The sequence below is a fragment of the Balaenoptera physalus genome (genome assembly GCF_965194825.1).
Source record: "Balaenoptera physalus genome assembly, chromosome: 9".
NCBI lineage: Eukaryota > Metazoa > Chordata > Mammalia > Artiodactyla > Balaenopteridae > Balaenoptera > Balaenoptera physalus.
This window is the reverse complement of record NC_138888.1, coordinates 59,033,584-59,052,648: the sequence shown is the minus strand read 5'-3', so window position 1 is coordinate 59,052,648 and position 19,065 is coordinate 59,033,584. Positions and strand designations below refer to the sequence as shown.

The following is a 19,065-nucleotide window of genomic DNA, read 5'->3' as shown; positions in this document are numbered from 1 at the left end:
AAGTAAAGACAAATTGATGCATCTATGAAAATTCTGTCCAAGTAAAATTTTGTGAATCCCTCTGTCATATTTATAAGAAATTTCTTATGTTATCAGTTCACTTAATTTCAAATTTGAGAAATTAATCAGTTGAATAATAAATCCATGTCAAGGAAAATAATCTCCTCATTCTTCATCTTGTCTTGTCAGCTGTGGCAGGTAGTGGCCTGCTTGCCCTCCAGGTATATGACTCCTAAACATGAAAAGCTAGTGTCCAACAATATTTGGTGTTTCACCAGGTTCACAAAGTACTATATACCTATATTTCTGTCCTTAATAGACACTACTTATTAGTTAAATATATAGGAACAAAATATTAATTCACTGATGGCTGCTATATATAGCTGTTGAAAAGTTTCAAGCATTATTATTAAATTGTTCATATTTTAAATGTTACTAATATTTACTCAGAAGGTTATTTTTAAGAATCTTTTAGATAAAGAATGTCTCAATTGTTAAGTATGATTTCATTATATCTAAGGGCCATTTTCATCCAGGTCAACTGCCCTCTAACTTTACAACAAAAGCCAATGCTTAAATAAGACTAACTTAATAAATACTCTTTTGCAGGAAACCCCCTGTGCTATCTCTGTCTGTCTTCAGGTGATTCCTCTGGAGCGAACCCATCCACCCAGGTAATAAATACTTTCCCTTGAAGTTTTCTGGGTATAAAACTATTTCTCACTTATTAAATTGCAAATTTTGGCACTTATTTGGAATATAACCCCAGAAAACTGGTCTTAAATAGTTGAGAATGCCTTTTTGTAGGAACGTGTTTTTTTTCTTAAAAAAAGGAAATTTATGCTTGTGAGGTTGGTGTTGAAAGAAGACTGACAGTGTCAGTTTAATGTATTGTGCTTCACATCGTTTATATACACTGACGCCTTCATACATACACAATTTATTCATGATGACTAGGACAAGCAAAAGGAGGAATGAATTTCAAGGAAATTAGATTTTTTTTAAAGAAAAAAGAAAGTGTTAAGGAGTCCGAAAAGTGATAAGAAAACGTATATGGCAAAGAGGAGCAGGATGCAGAAAATAAATCAAAAGAACTAACAGATGATGAGTGTGGTTACATCAGAGTGATAATATCACACAATTTTGATATTTTAAGAAATAAATCCTAAAATAATAATCCTTAACTACTTTTCAGTAACCATACCCATGATGATGGAATTAAATGAGCCAGATTTAGGGCTACTTGTCTTATTACTGTTTTCAAGTTAAATATCAAAAAAAAAAATCATCTGGGGAAAAAAGCCTGCTGCTAATAACTAGTAAAGTCATTAAGGATGTTTCAATAGCCACAAAGCACAAAATATAACAATTATATATACCTGCCTTCACCCCTGCCCATATATCCACACACACCTATGAGTCCCAGTTGTATAGATTTGCTCTCCAAGTTATGGCCCAACTAACTGGAGGATCTCATTATTTTTCACCTGATCCACCCATCTCCTTCCATTCTACCAAACCTCTCTTTGGGGAATCTCTATCTTAATGATCTCTAGTCATGCTCTACTTTAAGTCATTCATTCACTCAACAAACATTATAGTGTCTATAGCAAAGAACAAAACCAACAAGATTTCCACCTCCTGGAGTTACATTCTAATATTTAAGGGTTTATGGTTATGTAAGTGTACCACATTCTGCCACTTGCAATCTGTAACTTTGGTTAAGGAATCTAAGTCTCAGTTTCCCCATTGGTAAAACAGTAATAAGAACAGTACCTATCTCAAAGTATGGTTTTGATGATTAATGGGATAATATGAACACGTGCTAAGAATAAGGTGTTCTAGTAAGTGTGCAGTTAATATCAGACATCATCATCATCATCATCATCACCATGCAGGAGAGTTTGCTTACTGGGGTGTAGGACACTGGGATGGGGATAGAGTGGGAAGAGTTGTAGGAATACGAGTTGTGAACCAAGACAGGGCTGAGGCTGCCACTTTCAATCTTTAATCTACAGTGAGTGGGTTTAGAAACTTAACAGGTAAACTGAGGCATATTAACATTTTTTTTTTTTTCAAGAATTTATTTGAGCAAACATCGATTCAAATCAGGCAGCACCAAACCGACAGTGGTTAGGAGTGCTCCATTGACAGGAGCTAGGGTTTTTTTTTAATAGAGAAGATGCAGAAGCAAAGCAAGGAAATGATTTGATTGACTATAGCGGAAGCGACTGCCTTATTTGGGAAAGCCCAGTTGGCTATCTGTGGCTGGTTGTTTCATTTTCTTGGATTCCAGTGCATTAACTCTGGCTTAGTTTTTGGTCTGCTTATATGTAGGCTACCACGGCATTAGAGCCACCTCCTTGTTTGATTACTTTAACAAAACATAGTACCATCTTTTAGCTCAAAACACCTCAGGCAGTCGGGAGGACCAGAAGAAAGAGAATCGCTCTCATGACCCCATCTCTCTCTATTGATTGTCTAGACAGCAGCTGCAATAACCCCATGTAGACATGGGAAAACCAGGCTTGGTCACCTCCCACAGGTAGAAAGAAAACCTCCTGGGGATCACTCTACCTCTCACTTCACAGTTTTCAATATACCTCTGAGTGAAAAGGAGAAGTTGGAGAGAAGAGACTAGTGAAGTTTGTCTTGATGAATACACCATGATTGGGTGATGGTGCAAAAATAGGATCAAATTGGCTGGGAGAGTGGTTTTTTGTTTTTTTAATTAAAGTACAGTTGACTTATGATATTATATTAGTTTCAAGGGTACCACATAGTGAATTGATTTGCTATTTTTACGGATTGTACTCCATATAAAGTTATTATAAGATATTGGCTACATTCCCTGTGCTGTACGTTACATCCTTGTAACTTTATTTCATACCTAGTATTCTGTACATCTTAATCCCCTTCACCTACCTTGCCCCTCCCTCAGCCCCTCTCCGCTAGTTTGCTCTCTGTAGCACATGACCCTGCAATTCCACTCTTGAGTATTTATACAAATGAAAACACTAATTTGAAAGGATGCATGCATCCCAGTGTTCATAGCAGCACTATTTACAATAGCAAAGATATGGAAGCAACCTAAGTGTCCATCAACAGATGAATGAATAAAGAAGATGTGGTATATATATACAATGGAATATTACTCAGCCATGAAAAAAATTTTGCCATTTGTAACAGCACGGATGGATCTAGAGTGTATTATGCTTAGTGGAATAAGTCAGACAGAGAAAGACAAATACTGTATGTTTTCACTTATATGTAGAATCTAAAAAATGAAACAAATGAACAAATATAACAAAACAGAAACAGACTCACAGATACAGAAAACAAACTGGGAGTGGGTTTTAAACATACCCATCAGTTTATTTCTGCTGCTCACCCATTTCCTTAGGATAAGTAGTAGCTGAACACTGTAACTGGTGTAGCCTAAACAACTGAGCTTTATGCTCGCCTTTGATACAAAGGCATTTCACTTTTAATCCCAGACATTCACAGCATTCTTCATTTAAATGCCTTTGCTAACTAAGCAGAGAGAAGTTTTTCTCCACTGAACAAATGCAGGAATTGGATCTTACATTTGGTGGGGTGTGTAGACAGTCAGGAGCAGATGCAGGAGATTTGTAGGTCCTTCAGTTTATACAATGGGGGAGATGCTCTTTAAGAAAAACACAAAGTTACAAACAACTGCAAATATTTATTTAGAATGAGAAAAGACAGGATAGCACATTATAAATATTGAATAGCTAAAAATACCCCAAACAGAAAATCCAGGAAAATAATGTGATATTTTTATTCATTTCCTAACAAACTTCTAAAATACTTTTCTTCTGCATGTTTTGGTAGCATAAATTTAATTATCTCTTCAAATGACAATGCTTATAATCTATCATCTATTCTCCGAGTTGAGAATCTATAGCCTTAGGAAACCATGTGATTTTTCACAAGTCTCAATCTTTTTATGTCTGAGTATTTTCAACCTATATGAAAACAAGCTATAATCTGGTGGACACCAACTCTGTGTGGTTTTGGGGCATCAACAAATGGCATTAGTGCCCTAGGAGATGAAGCCACTGCTGGTGATTGATGGGGTGAAGGGGCAGGGCTGCTGTAGGCTCTGCTTGTGTAAACAGGGCTGCTCTGCAGCTCAGTCCTTCAAACCACCGCCTACTCAGGCCCTTGTTCAAAAAACGCTACTGCAGAGTGCCTCCTGCTAACGAGCCAAATCTGTCAACTTTAAGGAAGCCTCACCTGTGGCTTTCTGACAGCGCTCCCCAGCTACGTCATGTTTGCCGACGCACCCACCTGACCTCCAGGTGTCTTCAGGCCCCTGTGTCTTACTTCAGCTCACCTTCTGGCAGTTTCTTTTACACCAGCACCTTCCAGTCTCTGCACATGGACTCCTCAAGCCTTGCTAAGGTAAGAGGTGCTGGCTGGGATCAGGGCGTGTTGCTCAAATTCCAGTTTTGCCTTTAAGAGATTTGCCTCCTTCTTGCCTCTGACACTTGCTGGCTCCTTGCCACACACATTTCTTTGTTAGCAACTCACACATTCCACTACATCCAAAGCGATCTTAGACTTATAGAGGCCATAGTGCTGATGCTTACCTGACTTGTTGATTTCCTTCTGACTTTTTTGAATCATTCTTTTTTTTTAAAATTAATTTATTTTATTTTTGGCTGCTTTGGGTGTTCGTTGCTGCATGGGCTTTCTCTAGTTGTGGCGAGCGGGGGCTACTCTTCATTGCCGTGTGCGGGCTTCTCATTGCAGTGGCTTCTCTTGTTGCGGAGCACAGGCTCTAGGCGCACGGGCTTCAGTAGTTGTGGCTCACGGGCTCAATAGTTGTGGTGCACGGGCTTAGTTGCTCTGCGGCATGTGGGATCTTCCCAGACCAGGGCTCGAACCCGTGTCCCCTGCTTTGGCAGGTGGATTCTTAACCACTGCGCCACCAGGAGAGCCCCTCCTTTTGACTTCAATTTCACTTTTATTATGAGATTATATTTTGGTGATTTGGTTTGATGTAAGCAAATGCTTAACTTCTGATAAGCAACTAAGGTCTGGGATACAGTCTGACACGTTTATCCCACTTATTCATGAATCACTCTCATAATGTGTGAACAAAAATTAGTTTTCCTCTGCTCAAGCAATATCTCACATTTTAATTAGCACATTTGAAATCTCCTTTGACCTTGAACTATGTAAGCTGGAGGGCATTTTCTTTGCAGATTTGAAAGCAGGTTAGAGAGCCTAGATCTCACATTCTAGGCATTCTTTATCTATCACTCTTTAGAGTCTTAGGAAAACTCCAGCTTATCATCTTGCTAAAGAAGTTTTTTTACAATAGTTGGAAAGAAATCCTGAAGGAAATATACTCTTTGCTTAGGAAGAATAGTGTATTTGTGAGACAGTTCCTGGGAGTTGTGGTATTGTCCGGAGAAGGGCTGCATCATTAGTTTCATGGGTCTTAGATACTTTTACTTTCATGAGCCAATTCCTCCATAAAAAATATTAAAAATTATGTTTTACAATTGTATTGGTATAAAGTTGAATGTAATCTAGGTTAGATTATATTTATTTTTCCTCCTCAATTTAAAAGAAATTAAAACATTTTCATTGGCCACTAAAACTATCGTGGGCCCTGGGTGCTGTGGCTTCTTTGCCTAATGGATAAGTCAGTTTCACTTACCCTTACAATTAAAAAAAATACAGCAAAGTATTGAATCAAAAACCCAAAATTTCATACTATTTCCTCAGCTTTGGAATGAAGAAGGACTCACTTATTTAAAAACAAGGCTATTACCAGTTAATTAAAACACTTGAAGTGTTTTACTAGATGATAAGTATCATTTATCACGCCAATCTTAAATCAGGGGCCATAGCATTACTTTCCTGGAAATAAATGTAAACAATGTAAATATTTGTAATATGTGGTTAAACTCAAGGATTACACCCACAAATTGAATAGGCAGGGAACCTATTCTGTTCTTGATTCTTCAAGAACACTTGAAGAATCAACTTTAGCAGAGATTTCAATGTTATATGGCAGAGGTATGGAGAAATGTGAAAAAAATCACAGCTGATAGGCCTGTCTGGCAGAGTCATGACCAAGGCAAGGTAGGTTTCCACTTCATTAACAACATTTCAGTCACGACAGGACAGGAAGATGCCCTTCCTCTTACTTGCTTGATGATGCTCGAAATTAATTTAACTGAGAATGTAGACTTCTATCGCATGGTATGAATGGTGCTTATAATGTGAAAACCCCTTAGAAAATGAAGTATTGTATTAAATGTGTGATGCAGAATTCAAGACTGCCATCTGAACCTTCTCTGAAAGCAGGTTGTGTTAAGGGGGGATGTCCTGATTCTGACCAGCTCTTAGAATCTACAGGAGGCTATGGGAGGTCAAGGTAATTCATTAGAAGTATAGGTTATCCATTGGCCTTTCTTGAAGAAGGAATGTAGCACGTTGCGGGGTTATGTGTGGAATACAGATAAAGGAGGCCAGGATACAAAAAAATGTACCTTCTTCACAATTTGTGCTAGCATCAGGCAATGGAATTTGTGAAGTAGTATTACAAAGTCCTGTTTTTCTGATGTTGGTTGGAATGCAGGCAGGGATGGAATTGGGAAGAGGAGAAGTGCCATGGCCAGAATTAGGTTAAGGGAACCAGCAGGGCTTCTGGGACAATTGTACAGGTTGTGCACTGATCAAAGGTGCTGCATCTAAGGAAGGGTTGTTCATTTACTTTGTAGGCATCATAGGTTTATATATTTATTAAAACATTTTTCTGGCTGATGGTAGTAGAGTATCTTGTTTTAATAAAATTAGCATATTATGTCCATTTTCTGACAGATGGGAGTCAAGTTACTTGGGGAAGGAGAGAGTCTCTAATTTGCAGAAAGGTACAAATAGGCTAGTAGTCCTGGACCCGCTAGGAAGGTTCCCAGCTCAAAAGAATTCCTGCATTTTGCCCTCATGTTTTATTCATCATTTTTTCCTATCACCTAATACAGTAGCACAGTATGCATGTGAAATTGACCTTTCCCTAGCACCACACAACCACAAGCCACATGTGACTTATTGAGCACTTGAAATATGGCTTGTCTGAATTGAGATGCACTGTAAGTATAAAATACATACCAGATTTTGAAGACTAAGTATAAAAAATATAAAATAGTACCTTAATTACAAGTTTATCTTGATTACAAATGGAAATGATAATTTTTATATAATGGGTTAAATAAAATATATTATTAAAATTAATCTTACCTGTTCCTTTTTACTTCTTTTTTTAAAATTTATTTATTTTATTTATTATTTATTTTTGGCTGTGTTGGGTCTTCACTGCTGCACATGGGCTTTTCTCTAGTTGTGGCGAGCGGGGGCTCCTCTTCGTTGCAGTGCGTGGGCTTCTCACTGCGGTGGCTTCTCTTGTTGTGGAGCACAGGCTCTAGGTGCGTGGGCTTCAGTAGTTGTGGCACACGGGCTCAGTAGTTGTGGCTCGTGGGCTTTAGAGCGCAGGCTCAGTAGTTGTGGCGCATGGGCTTAGTTGCTCCGCGGCATGTGGGATCTTCCCGGACCAGGGCTCGAACCCATGTCCCCTGCGTTGGCAGGCGGGTTTGCAACCACTGCGCCACCAGGGAAGCCCCCTTTTTACTTCTTAAATGTGGCTACTAGGAAATATATATGTGGCTTGCCTTGGTGGCTCATTTTTCTGTTGGACAGAGCTGCCTTAGAAGGCTGATTAGAGAAAATGTCCTTGATAATTTATACAATAGTTATTTACATTGTTATTCATTTAATGCCTTTTAATTAATATAATTCTGATCTACCTCATATCTGTTTTAAGAATTATATGGGGTATAATCCTAAATAGGATTAAAGAAGAAAATTTCTGAAAAATTTATGTTCCTTCTTGGCACAGACAGTTAAATTAAAAAAATAATAATTTTTTTATGACTTGGCACTTCACCCAGCTGATCTATAAGCTTTTATTTAGAGAAGAGAGTTTGTTGCTGAAAATCTGCTAGTGTTATTTAAGTAGTCTCATATGAACATAGTGGCTTATGTTTGGTATAGATTTTGATTAATTTGATCATTTCAATTTATATACTGATTATTCTGTTTTGCAGTTTATCTGTAAATTAATGAGAAAGAAAGCATTCTAAAAGCACACTGGCAGGCTTTACTCAACCAACTGTGGAGCTTTGTGAAATACTTGTTTCCAGGTAGATGACTTTTCCTGGCACCACAGACTCTCCCATGCGGATGAGTAAGAAGGACCAAAGGCAGGTCAATATATTCCATCATACTCCATTAAATCTGGACCGTTCCCATGATAAGGAGAGATCACCTTACCTGGGAACATCTGGTTGCCAGGGCAGGGCAGGGCACGCTGAAACTGAGGCTGCTTTTGTATGGAAGTGTGTTGGGGGGGGGGGGAGGGAGAGGGAAAGAGAAAGGGAATTTTCTGATATAAGATTCCCAAAGACTAGACAGTACCACCAATAAAATACCATCTACATTGGGATTTTCAGGGATGAATCAAACCCTGGCTGACCTAAAAATTGGTAGTTAGGTATATAGTAGCTATGAGAATGTGGAAAACTTCTTTATTTGTCAATATTCAGTGTTCCACTGACAGGTACTGATTACATAAAACTAATTTCCAAAACATCAAAGAAAAGATATATCAATTCAATATTAATTCAGATGGTACAACCCCAGAAGGGATGCATGAAAAACTAGTATTCATTTATGCTGCAGGTTTTATGATAAAAAGTCATTACGTATTTGAGTGGATGTCAAAGGAAACCCTTAGATAACTTAACGCTTCTCACAGATAGGTCAAATGCTCATAAAATAAGAGACATTTTAGTTTGACAATCAGCAATCCACTACAGTGAAAACAATGGTCTTCCTAGCTGCTAATCCTTAAGTTAGTCATCAAAGATAATACTTCATTTCCTTATTTACTATCATCAATATTATTTTTAATATTCTAAGTACAGATTGTCCTAAGCTGTGGTCCAAATAAAAAAGTTAGCAATTCATGTATCTATTACTTACTATTCTATATTGAAGACAAAAACAAAGATGTTTTATTTTTTAAAAAATCATGGGCACCTGACCACTTCCATCCTAGGCGCTTGAGCGCCCATCCTGGAAAGAAAAAAAAAAGTTGTTTGTTGCTGAAAATCTGCTAGCATTATTTAAGTAGGCTTATATGAACATAGTGACTCATGTTTGGTTTTTGTTTTTTTTTGTTTGTTTTGAGCCCGTACTTGGTTTACATCCCAGACTTCTTAGGACTTGACCTTTCTCTCTCTAGAGTGAATTGAATGGTGCCCTCTGATAAGGAGTGTTTGTGGGAAAGAATGTTTGATATGAACCCAGCCATAGCCCAGAAAATATTCCTTAAACCACTAACATATTAAAAAAAATTCACAAAGGAATTAAGAGGACTTAGAGGTTTGTGTCATGATTAAGAGTGTAGGCTCTGGAGTCTGAATGCCTAAGACTAAATCCTGGCTCTGACATTAGCTGTGACCTTGGGCAGGTCACTTCATTTTTCTGTGCCTTAGAATATTCATCTGAAAAATGGGGGATAACAGTACCTACCCTCATAAGGGTTGTTTTGAGGATTGAATGAAATAATGCATGTAAAGCATTGTGCCAGACATATAGTAAGTGCTCATAAATAATAGCTATTACTTAATTCTACAGTGCCTCACACTTCTGCGCCCATAGTCTTTAGTATTATTTTTTTTATTGTATTTTATTTTTTGGCTGCATTGGGACTTCGTTGCTGCCTGCGGGCTTTCTCTAGTTGTGGTGAGTGGGGCTACTCTTCGTTGCGGTGCGCGGGCTTCTCTTGTTGCGGAGCACGGGCTCTAGGTGCTTGGGCTTCAGTAGTTGTGGCGCACAGGCTCAGTAGTTGAGGTATGCGGGCTCAGTAGTTGTGGCATGCAGGCTCAGTAGTTGTGGCTTGTGGGCTCTGGAGCGCAGGCTCAGTAGTTGTGGCGCATGGGCTTAGTTGCTCCACGGCATGTGGAATCTTCCCGGACCAGGGATCAAACCTGAGTCCCCTGCATTGGCAGACGGATTCTTAACCACTGCACCACCAGGGAAGCCCAATGTTCTTATATTTTAGATACTTGTTTTGTCAGCTTGAATAATGTACCGTTCGACTCCCATAGATGACACATGAGGCCATAAGTGAATTTACTCTACCTTCTACCTTCTTTCCCTCTTTCTCTTCTAATTTTTGATAGGTGTGTAGTTAAAAATGTTCAAGGCATATAACATGCCATCCTACCCTCTACACTTGCTTTGGGATTGGCTCTACAGTGAAATACATGCCATGCTCACCACCCTTCTTTTTGCTTTAGGTTAAGGAATTTTCCAAAAGTTACACAAAAAGTAGGTGGCAGAGCCAGTATTTAAGCCAAAGTTTTGTACAAAATTTCATGTTTTTATCACTACATCATGCCTCTTGAAAGTAGAAATACACACACCCATACTTAAAAGATAACCTATACTGAAAGCAAAAGAGATCAAGACAGTACATGGAAAAAGTAAGCACAAATATAAAAAGAGGTAAAAAAAGAAACATAATAAAATAGAAATAAATGGATAAATATGTGAAAGAGACTGAAAGTCACTTCACTGGCATAAAATATGCAAAAGTAAAAATGATTTAACATTTTTATGTGGGTACAAAAGATTATATATTTCTTTATATTTACAAGCCAATAATAAATAAAATGAAGTAAGAGTTTAACAAGCCTAGAGAGAGTTAATCTTTTTTTTCCAAAAGGCATTAAAATAGACAGCAGATTAGGGTAAAAATCATTAATCTGCATTCCTTGAACAAAGGCAGCTATAGACCCCAGCAGAATATTGAACCCATTTGATCTCTCAAGGGTAGGTTTCTTACAAGAGATTTCTGGTTTGGTTTTGTTTGGCTGATGTGGAAAATCATTTGAGATGCTTTTAACTTCCAGTTTGAGAAGAGCCAACCCTAAATAGCTTAGCCCTAACAGAGAAGTCCAGGGATAGGGTGGTGGTTCCAAGATTGTTCATTTCAGTGGCCTAGTGGTGACATCGGGCTCCAGGTCCTTTCCATCTGTCTCCACTGCAGCCACCCTTGTCAGGTAAGCGTTTTCCAAGGCTGGTCCCTTCAGGGATACAAGATGGGAACAGCAGCCTTAAACACCACATCCTTACATACCCACAACAAAGGCCAGAAAAGAAACCATTCTTTTTTTGTAGACATTTTAAAGAACGTGCAATCCTTTCTGAGCGGCCTTTCCTGCAGACTCCCCTCAAGAACTGACGGCTGGAAGTGCTACATGCTCATTGTTAAACCAATCAATGCTAAAAGGAGTACTAATTGCAATTCAGCGATTGGTCTAAAATCATCTAGATTTCCCCCTGCCCACCCTGGGGCTGGGGTTGGATACATTGTCCCCTGAGGCACACAGCCACCCAAACCCGATGCCAGGAGAAGGGACTAATCAACCAACAGCTCTTGTCATAGATGGAGACAGAACAGAAATACTTCACCCTTTACTCTCCACCAGCCCTGCCTCTCACTTTTGACTTTTAAATGCCAGTGAGGATAGGATGAAGACACAACTCCATTTTTTTGCACATACCTTGTAACAGCTGATTGGGGCACGAGTTGGTACCATTAGGTATATAATCTTTCCCATATAATGAATAACACACTGGGTACCTCTTCAAGAACAGCCATAATAAATATTTGCCCTTAGCTAATGTTAAATTTTCAAGGTATTTATGAGTCAATGAAGAAATCAGGCTTAATGTCTCCATAAGCTAGATGGTATTCACACATACACGCATAAGCGGTAACACTCACAAACACACCTGTGACTCCCAATGAGAAAAACAAACATGAAACACATGTTAAAAACAAGCATTTCCAATGGTCGAAGAGGGTCCAGGATCATATGTGCAGAAGTACGCCCTACATTTTAAATGACTGCGTAGATTTTCATGAAAAAAGGGAAGCCAAAAACCAACATAGACAAGTAGAGTGTCAATTATCATAATAAACAAAATTCGTAGAATACTCTTAATGTGCCAGTTACTGAACTCAGCTCCTTATGTACGTTATCTCATTTAATTCACACATAACATTCATAGGCAGACATTACTATTATCTTCATTTTGCAAATGGGGATACTGAAGCTAAGAGAATGAGGGCATGGCTCAGGTCACCCTGTTGGTGAGTGGTAGGGACAAAAATTAAACCTAGTTCTGTCTATCTCCAAGGCTGTGTGGTTGACCTTTGACCTCTACCCTGAAAAGATGGTGGAAACAATCACACATGGTCTCCCTGAAATGTTTCCTCTCTCTTTAGGGGCCCAAACTGCTCCTAAGAGCTGCTTGGACTTTGTGTTAATAGACTATCATTGTTGCTTGAAAAGAATCTAGACATATTTTGAGAAAATCACATGTAGAAGCTCTCTATAAAGAACAAACCGTATAAATTCCCCTTCTAGATCTTGAAAATATAAAACATTTTAGGTGGAATTTATGCAACGAAGTGCTTTAATAGTATATAATTTTATACTATTTCTATTTGAAAAAATGTTTTTATATGTGTTCTATGAAATAATCAGCACCAAAGAGAGCAGCTTCTCTTAAACTTCTGAAGAATTTTGTTGGAGGAAAGAGTCACCTAGACTTTAAAAAAGAATGGCAATACATATTTTCTTTACAGTTTCAAGATTATAGGACATTTTTCATGCAAGTATATTTGCAAGTTCATAGGCTTAAAAAAACTGCAAAACTAAGTTCCATCTTAGTGAAACTGAATGATCAGAGTATTGTAAAATGAGTAGCCCATTATTTAGACGGTGTGGGATGTCAGGTTTACTTAGGACAGTGTGGGACCCGGGTGATGAGACTTGAGTGTTTTCAGTGCTTTGCAACCCAGTGGTAATTAACTTACTTTGAAATTGGGGTAATGAGCTGCTACATGTATGAGACTAGAGTTCAGTGTGACAAAAGCTCTACCAATGTTTTACATGCTTAATATAAATACTCAAGGATAAAATTCCTTTTTATGAAGTATGGTTTCCATCCAGGTCTCTCAGAATGTCGCAGGACAAACACACTATTTACTCTGTGTGTGTGTGTGTGTGTGTGTGTGTGTGTGTGTGTCTGTGTGTGTGTGTTTATTGCAGTGAGTAATCATGCCAAATACTGGGATCCATGAGCCACTCTATTAGACTTGAGTATACAGAAAGAGTTAAGAGTTTTATTATTTTAATTAAATAAAACATACCAAAGTTATTCTGAAATTTAATGAAATAACACAATTGTTACTGTGCTGTATGGTAATTAGCTGTGTCACAGGAAATTTTAAAAAGACTGTCATTTTTGTCAGTATTAATTTTTACACAGTCAAATCTAATTTTTCAAAACTTCTCTATATTCATAAAGTTTTCCCTGCGTAAGAACCATTCTCTCTCTCCCTCTCTGTCTCTGTCTCCTTCCTTTCCATTTGTTCCTTCCCTTTCCAAAGACAGAGGGACCCCTGAGTCTGGCTAAGGATTCCCAGTCATCCCCCCTCTCACCGTTCCCACCCTCAGCAGGGGATCCAGCTGCTTGGAAGCACCAGGTCCTGGATTCTGCAGACCTTGAAGCCACACTTAGTTTGGGCCCTTAGATGTGCATCTCCTGCTTTATTTTGAGGGATCTTTATAACATCCCCAATTGTGTTAGCGTGGGATAGAAAGAAGAAACCCAGGTATGGGGCAAAAGGGTGGTACACCAGGGAGAGAAAGGATATACGCCAATGGTTCTGGAACCCTAGCATTTGGTAGTTTGGGGGCAGTGGAATGAGAGAATGCAGAAATGGAGATAGAGGATGTGGAAAGGGGGGGAGCAGAGCCATCCCTGGGGTCCAGCACCTCTATAAGAGACGCCAGGTGTCTGTACCTGCCCCTGGGGCACAGCTTTTGGCAGTTTTATTCCAAGCTCCCCCTCCTCAGGAAAGCTAGGAGCTAGACAGACAGAGAGAACAGAGGCACATGGGCTTTCCTCACCGGTCCTCACAGGTCAAGCACGCCACCTTCCTGGAGGAATCAGACAGCTTAGGGCCTAATCTGAGCCGTGTCACTTTCTAGCTGTGTGACTTCACGTAGTCACTGACGTCTCTGAGCCTCATTTTTCCCACCCATGTTTTCCCCATTGGTGAAGTGGGAATAATACTCTCTACTTTACTAGTGCTTGTGAGGGTTTAATGAAATGAAGCACTCAAACCTTGTGTAAAGCAGAGTAGGCTCTTTTTTTTTTTTTTTTTTTTTAATTTATGGCTGTGTTGGGTCTTCGTTTCTGTGCGAGGGCTTTCTCTAGTTGCGGCAAGCAGGGGCTACTCTTCATCACGGTGCGTGGGCCTCTCACTATCGCGGCCTCTTTCGTTGCGGAGCACAGGCTGCAGACGCGCAGGCTCAGTAATTGTGGCTCACGGGCCTAGTTGCTCCGCGGCATGCGGGATCTTCCCAGACCAGGGCTCGAACCTGTGTCCCCTGCATTGGCAGGCGGATTCTCAACCACTGCGCCACCAGGGAAGCCCCAGAGTAGGCTCTTGACAAAAGTTTTTTCTTTTCTTTCCGTCAGCCCTGAGGCATGAAGAAGGCTTCCCCCTTTTCCTTCCCCATCTCCAGCTTTCTTCAATTTCCCCCACCTGTATTTGTTTCATTTCACTTCTAAGGATCAGAATGTTAAAAATAAATGCACAGGGGGTTGGGGGTGAGTAAGTCTGAGACATAAAGTAAGTGATAGCCTTGGTTCCCTCCAGGTGGGTTGCAGGAGGGGGTGTCCTGGTGACAGGCAGAAGCATCCCGTTGTCTTCAGGGTAAGGGAGCATTTCCCATCCTTGGTCTTTTGTGGAGTGGGAGCTGTGACTCTCCTTCCCAGGGCATCTAGGGCCTCTGACCAGCCACTGCCTTGACCGTTGGGTCTAGTGGGCTTTCAAAGGTTCTGTAGAGGGAAGCCCCATATCCTAGCCTGGGACCAACCTAGTTAACTGGAGAGTTTGGGGTGTCTGGTAGGACAACTGCTGCACCTTGCACATTTAGCCTATCACTTGTGTTAAGAGATACAGGCTCAACTCTCAAAATAGACACTGGACTTATAACTATACTGCAGTCATCCTACCCCCAAATCCATTTCTGGTGTTTGAGGAAAGCAGACTGACACTAAACATGAAGTTGGTTCCCTCATAGCATGTTGGACCCATAGGACTATTCCTGACTCCTCTTTAAACTGCCTGGTGGTTTTCCTTCCCTACTCAATCTCTGTTTAACAATCAACATTAATATTTCAGAAACATTAGGTGGCCTGTGCATTGATGTACTTTATTCCCCAGGCTAGAAAGACTATTTTCTTGGAATTGGATTGCTTTGTGCAGTTTAACAGCCTGTGCTAGGCTAGGAGTCAAACAATACTGTCCTCGTAATTATCTTACCACAACCACGAGACAATAGGTGAGGACATGTCTGCTTGGCAAGACGCCAATTCAATTGTGACGTGAAACAGATGTCATGATCCGAGTGAAAAACAAATGATGGGCTACCAGTCCAGTCATATCCAGCCAGTCGGCACCCCCTCTCCACATCTTTACCCACTAAGTTATATTAACAAACAGGTTAAGTAGAAAATGCAATATTAAAAAGTTAGAAAACATTCACCGAAAACACCTGGCCCGCAAATTTGCACTGAGCTAATTTCAGTGAAATTTCTCTGCATACAGGAAATGAAAACAATTGCATGTTCCTGCCTGTTTCTTTAGTAGTAGATGCAGGGGCATTTTAATAAGAAGATTCCACTACAAATAAAGATATCAGACTTTGGAGCAAAACCTTATTAAGAGGTATAAGAGAGCTGATTTCTCTCTTATTGCTAAAGAAAGAACTTTTAGAAAGAGTTTCTCAAAGGCTCTGAGAAGCCCCGGGCTGATGTGCAAAAGCCCACATTCCCTTCTCCCCGCTCTCACCAGTTCCCTGACAACTGCTGACTTCCTAAGGGCATCGGCAGAGTTCAGACGACCTTGCACGCACCATGTGACAGATGAGTAATAGAAGGTTAACCAAGTGCCCAAAGGCGTGAACACGGGATGGGGGCTGAGGGGGAGAGGGGCATCAACTTGGGTGAGGAACTGTATTTGGCTTTTCTAGTTCAGAAAAGGCACCCGGAACCCCTGATTAGGAAAACGTAACCCAGTGATCCATGCCTCGCCTTCGCCACTCTATTTAAGCATTCTTCCTCCTGGAAAGACGCGGGATGCGTGAGCTCTGCGCGCTCCAGCTTTCTGAGGCGAGGCTGCTGCTTCCCTGAAAGCCATCCTGCCTTTCTTTTCCCACCTATGTTCCCATTTTCTTTACTGAGTATGAAACCCGCCGGCCACCCGCCCCGCTCCGTCCCTCCGGCGCCTCCGCAGAAGCCCGCTGTGTACCTTCCGGCGCTGGAGAGAAGATGCTCGCAGCGATGGGACACCTGTCGGTGAACCCGCCCCCTGGGAGGAGCGGCGGGTGGAGCTGGCACCCGACGGTCCCCCGCGCGGTCCCCGGACCCCAGGAGGGCCCAGTGTCGGCGCCCCGGCCCTCGAGTTCCGGCCCCCGGAAACGTCACCTGAGTGCTGTCCTCCCCCCGTGGAGTGAGGGACACGGCGGCCAGCGGCCCGAGCGCCCTTCTTCTCTGCAGGACTGGAGTCCTAGTAGACAAGCCCAGGTGGCAAAACCGCGCGCAGCTGCTTCCAGCTGCGGGGAGGTGGGGAGGAGTGGGAGGGTCTGGGTCCCGGTCCGCGGTCTAAGACAGGTAGGAAGCCCACCCTATCTCCGTTTCCAAAGGGAGTGTCGGGACCAAGAAGCGGCCGGAGGCCCAGAGGGCCGGCTCGCCCTTGCCACTTAAAGCAGGCTTCATCCAATCAGCACATCCTTACTGAGCGCCGGCTGTGTGCCAGGAGCCCTTCTAGGAGCTTGGAAGGCTGTAGCGAATAAAATGTTAAAACATCTCTGCTCTTGCGGAGCTTGTTTTTTTGTTTTTGTTTTTGTTTTTGTTTTTTTTTTTTGTTTTGTTTTTGTTTTTTAAGTCACTGATAGCCACATAAGTTCCTGTGAACATTTATAGGTGTTTTCAGCTAAGGAGTGAAGGAATAGTTATTCGAGCTTCTTTCTATTTCAACAAATGTTTATTGATGTCCCAAGGATTTAAAGGAAAGAAGGGAGGGAGGGAGGGAAGAAGAAACTTGTAGTACCACCAACGAACTAGTTTCTTTTTAGAAACTTTGGCTTAGCCTGTTTAAATCTCTTTGGTATTCCAAAAAAAATCAAAAAACAAAACAAAACTATTAATTCAGCCCAGAAAAACTGCTCGATAGTGACATTGAGCTTCATGTTTTCTCCTTGATTAAATCGGCTGGCCTCAGTTGCTAGTTTGCAAATAAGGTGACATTTATGGAGCTGGAGCTGGATCACTTCTTCTTGCCCAAGGGAGCCTCATGGGGTTTCGAAGATAGGCAGCCCTGATTCCATCCCAGCTTTGTCATTTACTCTTAGGCAGGTTCCTTGAGCAGGTTCCTTAATGTCTCTAATCCTCAGTTGCCCCTTCTGTAAAATGAGGATTGTAATAATTCCCTCCCATGGATGCTGGAAAACTTCCTTGGGATGACATATGCAAAAGCATTTGAACCAGACCTGGCTTGTAGTAAGTGCTCAATAAGTGATATTGATAATGGCAATTACAGCGCCTTTTAGAATCTTTCCTCCTTCTATAATCTGGGTGGCCAGAGTGGCGTGGTGAAATGTCATGTGTTTATACCTTAAAATAGAAAAATCAGAAAAACTTGAAAGATTGGAGAAATTGGCTCAGAAATTCATCAGATCAGACTTTTAAAAAACAAGTGTACTATCATTGGTTATACATTTAGAACTGAAGTTGCCTTAGAGTTATCGGTGTATGCAAAAAGATACTGCCTTTAAATGAGTACGTGCTCTAAAATCTCTCACAGAAAAACCAAGGGAATGAATACGGGAAAAAGAATTTAAAGAGAGTGTAAAGTGGGAGACTTAGTGGCCAAGATCCTAGAAGCGTGTGAGGATTGTTAGTAAGTGTGACAAGTGAGATTTCATCACGACACCTTTGAGGAAAGAGAAAAGAAACCAACCAGCTCATCCATGCCTTAGGTTGATTCTTACCTGTTAATCGAAACTTCTACCACAATACCCTTGTTGAAAAGCATTTTCTGTTTCTCTGATAATATAAAAATGTAGTCCACTATGAGTTCATAAACCTTACATTTTCTCCAAGTTAAATTCTTGAAGTTTATTTCTCTGTTCAATTTTTCTATCCCTGACAAGATTTTGAGTCTTTCCCACGTAAACTCAAGGGTAGCTTGTCTTGTAGTTCTTACGTGGAGGCATCTATCTTAGAAAAGAAGAAGCCTCTGCAATAATAATATTTGCCACTCCAGTTCTTTGTTCCAATGATTGATAATGATGATGACAATCAAATTCTAATTGCGTACTCTAAATGAGGGATGAAAAAATCCTTTTTGTTGTTGCCATATTGTAAAAGCGAAGAAACCATTGTTTTTTAATAGCCCAATATGTTGCATTGTGTTTTACTAGGTGTTGGTAGCTAAAACGCTTGTGCGTGAGACCACTTAATTGCACCCTTGCTTATGTTTGACAATTTCCGTAGATGTTGATGGTGGATATAAGGCCTCATCTTACATTATGGTGGCATTTATATATATATATATATATTTTAAGTGTCTTTACATATTTATTTTTGTAATAACTCTGGAAGGTACACAGAATGGGTGTTATCTCGTTTTTACTAATAAAGAAAGTGAGGTAAAAGTTAAAATAGACAATAGGCAGTGAAGTAGAATAGAATCCCATCCATTTCTTACCCTACACTGTGAGGGTTCTTTTGAACTGTGTGAGTCCTTTTGATGATGTCACCTGCTTTAGAGAGCACTCTGGAATCCAGAGTTAAAACCTCGCCCCGAAA

The 19,065-nt window shown here is 40.5% G+C and overlaps 2 long non-coding RNA genes across 3 annotated transcripts in view; one reads left to right on the top strand and one right to left on the bottom strand.

Annotated features, from left to right (window-relative positions):
- The window catches only part of LOC309667247, a 219,332-nt gene that overhangs the window by 30,734 nt on the left and 169,533 nt on the right, over positions 1-19,065 (bottom strand). The gene's annotated exons all lie outside the window — the stretch shown is intronic.
- The window catches only part of LOC309667184, a 383,463-nt gene that overhangs the window by 256,596 nt on the left and 107,802 nt on the right, over positions 1-19,065 (top strand). For both annotated transcript variants that reach the window (XR_014267596.1, XR_014267597.1), the window contains one exon: positions 610-4,428. This is a non-coding gene — a long non-coding RNA (uncharacterized lncRNA). The remainder of the gene's footprint in view (positions 1-609; positions 4,429-19,065) is intronic.